Raw genomic sequence first — 6,068 nt, forward strand, 5'->3', positions numbered from 1 at the left:
CATTACAGCAGTTGTTTTGTAATAGTCCATTTTTTAACATGAACTTCTAGTATTTTGCATTTTAACAATTTATATTAATATTTGAAATAATTATTAAATTAGGCTCCGGACCCCCCCGCGACCCAATAGGATAAGCGGTTTGGAAAATGGATGGATGGATGGATATTAATATTTGAAATAATTATTAAATTAGGCTCCGGACCCCCCGCGACCCAATAGGATAAGCGGTTTGGAAAATGGATGGATGGATGGATAATTATTAAATTAACATCTGTGTAATTTAATTTAAGCACTTAAATTAGAAAATTCATTACATTAAAAAAAGAAATAAATGTCTTAATAGCAGAATAAGCTAAATAAACTTTGAAGCAGATATACTCTCCACACTGGGTGCTACCATCTATATCCAGCTGGTGTGCCGTTCCCAAACAGCATCTCCCCACACTGGTGTTACCATCTATATCCAGCTATGTGCCGTTCCCAAACAGCATCTCCCCACACATGGCCACAGCGCAAGTAGTAAGTCCCAGCATCGGAGAGGCTGAGGTTCCCCTTGGGGAGGCTGTAGACGCAGCTCCGTGTAGGAGATCCAGCCTCAGGGCTCTTCTCACACTCATCACTGCTGTTTCCATGGCTGTAAATGACTCCAGGAAGGGATTCTCCTGATCCTTGTCTGAACCAGTAAACACTGTGTTCTCCTGCACAGCTCCCAGTCTCTATCGTACACTGCAGGCTCACAGAGTCTCCTGGCTGCAATGTGTCAGACACAGGCTGCTGTACCACAGTCCTGCTGGAGTCTTTACCTGAAAAGCAAAATAGTCATGATGACAGCCCTTTGAGAATACAATGGAAAATACAGATCCTCAAAAATTGTTCTTACAGATTTTTGGGAACTGAATCGATGTTCTTCTAGCCATCCAAGAAATCAGTAACTTCTTGGAGAACAGCTGACATTCTTCTCTCTTTTTATTGTATTACTGCTTATTAGTATATATCAGGTAACACTATACATTAACTGCACCTACATAATACCTAAATAAAAATTATATGATAATAACAAACATTATAATCATATAATGTCTTGTATTAATGTATGAAGGTAGATGAATATAATTAATTTCAATTCAAAAGAAATGAAGTGTGTAAAGTGTACTTTATATTTTCATGATTTTCGTGACTTTACATTTGGTTTATGTTGCCCCTTTTCCACAGGAAGGTATTTATTGTTTTTGCATATTTAGCTCTTGATGTGTTTTGGTATTTTTGAGCATTTTGCTGTAGTACCTGCATAATTTAATTCAAGAGCCGAAGAGCTGTTTGCCCATTACTAGTTTGTCTATCTTTTAACATTAAAGAAAAAGTATACATAGTAAAAGGAATTACTTGGTTTCGTAGGTTCCTCCTATTTATTTTCTTATGCACACAAAAGTAAGTTTTTCCGTTCAACCATAGCACTACAGCGAAAAGCAAAACGTCATGGCAAATACAATTATGCTTTATTCCAATACACATTGCTAATTTTTCATTATTATTACATTTATTCAGCATAATATCTTCAAAGGTTTCATGATTTAATTGCAATCTTCTGGCCTGAAATCTTTTCCTGCTACACTGAAGACTCTCTCAGCGTGTGCAGAGAAAGCTGCAGCCAAAGGGTTGGCATCCTCTGATAAACATGGTTGGTTCAGGTATCGGTGACATTATGTGAACCTTTCATGGCAGGAATAGGGACTAGTTTGACTTTTGATGCAGGAAAGTGTTTGGGACGTTTCTTAGGTTAGAAACTGCCGTCACTGCAGCCAACACTGACTTTTAAGGAGAGACACTCAGCTCTTCCTATGAGCAGATCCACCATGGTGCACAAAATGACAGTATAATTATTATTTTAGGTGACACTTCAAATGTTGCATTATTTCATTCTTTACAAAACGACATTTTTATAACAATGATGTATAACAATGTTAATGTGTTTATGTATAATTCATATTTAAATTAAAGTTCATATTTTAGTTAAAAGCTACACCTACAGTACGTATATGAACTTGAATTTGAATCCAAACCCTTTTCGTTCTTCTTCTTTAAATTCAAATATAAATTTCAATGCCACAACCTGTTTTCAACCACAATTCAAATGTAATTCAGATTAACAAAATGAACTGAAATTCAAGTTCATATATGTATTCAAAATCCTGAATTTTAGGATACGTATTTGAGAATTTCATTCTCAAATCAGTTCTGAATGGTGCACATCCTAGTTCATATGTTAAATCATGCATTTTTTTTTTCAGAGTGAATACACACTGACTGCTCAGATAAATAACGTCAAAAATAATTTTCTTTTGTTGCTTAAGATTTTTGCACAGGTCCTATACTGTATATAACAACTCAAACATTTTTTTATGTTATTTGTTTTAAAGAGGCTGCAATGTGTAACATTAACATCTGTATAAAGAGAAGGTTAGGCTTTTGGCTGACAGCAAGCAAAATGCAACAAATTGTATAATAATAATAATAATAATAATAATGAATGATTTTTGTTTGATGTTTAGAAAAACATTTATGGAACAAAGCAGACAATAAGGTATCTTGCTAATTTTATATTGACAAACAACTAAACTGTCAAAATTATTTTGCAGGGAATAATCTTACTGACATTATAATAAAGCAATATGAAAAATAGTTGGAATCTCATTTACCTGTGATTATGACAAAGGTTCCATTCCCGAAGGTGACCTCATGAAGAAACACAGCAGCACAATAATACACTGCAGAATCTGACGGCTCCACGTTACAAATAGTGAGGTTAAAACTCCCCTCTGCATTCAGTAAGGGAGTAACGTTTTATGCTTTTTATATTCCTTGTAAAATTCACCAGGTACGTAGAGAAGTGCTTTCGCCATGGGCTGGGGCTTCCGACCAACAGCTTGCTTAAACAAAGTAACAAAAGTTGTTTCTCCTTGACAGAAGCATGTCAGGGTCACACTGTCTCAAGCTGAACCCTCATCAGGTGACTGGGCTGAACAACATCTGTAGTCAGTGCAGTGTCTGCAAAAACAGAAAAACAAAAAAAATCATAATCAAATAAGACATATAATAGTAATCTAAATAACTATTAACTATGATGCAGATTAAATGGCCAAATTCCACTGATCACATCATACAGATAAATGAAAATATTAAAATCCCAAAATAATTTATATTATAGGGCCTTACTAATGAAAATGAGAAGACCAAAGAGTCTGAACATTTTTGTGCTTCCACTGTTTAGAATAAACTGCTCTGCTGCTAAGTGAGAGATCATGGTCGTGGTCGGGATGAAAGGGCAGGAAACAGAGAGGAAACAGAGAGACACACATCAGGCTGATCTGATTGGCTGTTCACATGGGAACTTAAGTAACAGTGAAAAAGCATTTTAATGTGCACTTACATGACGTTTATTAATTTACTCCTTTACATCCAGTTAAAATGAGAACAATTAGATAAACAGGAGCAGATACTGAGCATATAAAGTTCTTTGTACAGAGTGCTGAGATACTGTGGGAGAGCATTTGCTAATCATCTCTCTCAGACAAGCTCAGCACAGTATGAGTCTGTTATCTATCTGATATTAGACAGTCTCTCATACAGTAATAATAATTGATACTTTATTGGTCCCTGTGGAGAAAATTGTCTTAACTTCTCTCTCAACTTGCTCTCTTTTTTTTAGAGTAAACAGAGTAAGTTGTCTGCGAAGGGCAGCCACCCATAGTGATGCCCAGTGAGCTGGGGGTTAAGGGCCTCGCTCAAGGACGCAGAGATGTGCTGTGGCTGGGTTTGAACCAGCGACCATCTTATTACAAGCACACAGGCATTAGATCTTCTAATCACACTTAAAAGGCAGATTAAATGTTCTTTCCACCATGCAAACAGAATGTAAATTGTAGCTTTACTGCTTAGATTTACATTCACCGACATTTGCATTTAAAACAAGCATTTTAAGTGATGTACATGAGAGTAAATGGTGAATCAGTTTATTTGCCACTCTACACATTACATTGGCGCCCATTATAAGTAACTGTACAGTGACATTGCAGTTCCTCAGTTGCTTTGATGCATTTCTGGAATCACCCTTAACATCTGCAAAACTGTAAGTGCATTTCCCAAAACAATTCGTGCAAACAGCACCACACAGATGGACTGTCTACAAAAAAAGTCATAGAGGCCACCAGCAGCCCGAATACCACACGTAAGGCCGTATGTTAGGATGCTCTCTATGGCAGAGCGGTAGGAGGCCACCAGCAGCCCGCATACCAGACCGTAAGGCAGCATGTTAGGATGCTCTCTATGGCAGAGCAGTTGAAGGTCCCGATCAAGAAATCCGACAAGTTTCCCAATAAGCCAGTAACCCCGCTTCATAGAACAGGCCACAGGACTGGTTTTGGTGAGATAGTCCGAGTAGTAGGTAGAAATCAGGATGGAGACTGAGTGTGGGTCTAACAGTGAGCAGATGTAGGACAGAATGTAGAGCCCTCTGGTGGAGTGCCTGTGCATGACTGAATGTATGGTTTGGGTCTGATGGTCTGAATAGTTGGTAGAAATAGGCACCTTCCTACCTGATGTGGTAGGTCTAGATAAGGGGTCACCAACATGGTGCCCCAAGGATGCCCCCAATGACCACATGAGTTGCCCGTGGACCTGTTCTATAAAATAGCACAACTCACCAGCGAACATCATCTAAAATTTAATTTTGTCCTGTTTCTAATCTATCACATTTGCATTTATATAGATTTGAAATTGAATATAAAAAAGCATTTAAAACATGTTTAATCATGCATGAAGTTTAGACATTTTAGGAGGGCGTTTAAAACTGATATCAAACTTCGTATGGCTCAGTACCCGTGAAGTAGCTCTCCGTTTAAAAAGGTTGGTGACCCCTGGTCTAGATCTTGCAAGTTTGTTTGTACTGGCTGTGTGAACATACTGTAGCACTGTTAAGAATATGCAACACAGCCTGAGTTGGGGATCTGCTGTATGCATCAGTAATATAATGCTTTGTCCTTTTCTAGGCTGTTCATTAAAGACATAAAGCCTGAAAGTTTTCTGAATGGCATTAATGAAATTGAGCACCTGCCCCCACCTGCTGGCCAATTTATTAAAACATTGAAATCGCTGTCTGCACAGGCTGACGTGTCATTTATGTCTGATAATTTTCTATGAGTCAAACGGCAAGAAAATGACAAGAAGTTAAAAACATGGAGTTAGATGAAGGAGAAAAGATTACAAATTTGAAGATTATGAAATCAGGACATGTCAGCTAAGTCAGCCAAGGTGGGTCTTAAACAAATGGACGGAAGTATGAGCGCTAAACTTAAACGGTTCACTTGTAACCGCTGCCACCAAATTTCGTTAAATTGCTGGGGAGGTCCAGATACATGAGACAGGAATAGAAGGATTATTCTTTATTAATATACAGACGAGGGTTACAACCCTCCCTAGGGCAATAGAAGGGGATACCTGCCACGGGACATTCTAAAACGCTTAATGTGAAAAATGCGTAACGCAACTTAATGTATTAAAACAGTCACCACAAATCACCAAATTTCTCGCGAATGTATCTGGCCATAAAGACTTACCTGACAAGAAATCAAAACCGAAATGCTAGGAATATGGACTTTAAGCCTTTCTTTATGGGCGTCAATGGAGGGGAAAACGCTTGACGTAAGATGAAGTACATATTCCTAGCATTTCGGTTTTGATTTCTTCCCTGGCATGGGTGACGGGTACACCACGTTCCCAAAGCCACGTTAGCCTCGAGCGAACTGCCCGGAGAAACCGCTCACACCAGCGCTGCAACCCGATCTCCTCCCCTTTTAAACACACATTTCTATGGCGTTAAATTAGTGCCAAAAGTCGTGCGCATAAAAACAGAAAATCCATGCTCTCTACGCGCTCGCGATTGCACAGCACTCACTCACTATTCGCTCGCCGTTAAATTAGGGCCAAAAGTCGAACCACGCGCGTGCCGTGTGCTCGAGTGCTGAAAACCCATCCCCTCTACGCGCTCGCGTCTGCACAGCACTCGCTCGCTC

Source organism: Brienomyrus brachyistius, unplaced genomic scaffold, assembly GCF_023856365.1.
Source record: "Brienomyrus brachyistius isolate T26 unplaced genomic scaffold, BBRACH_0.4 scaffold398, whole genome shotgun sequence".
In the NCBI taxonomy this organism is placed as follows: domain Eukaryota; kingdom Metazoa; phylum Chordata; class Actinopteri; order Osteoglossiformes; family Mormyridae; genus Brienomyrus; species Brienomyrus brachyistius.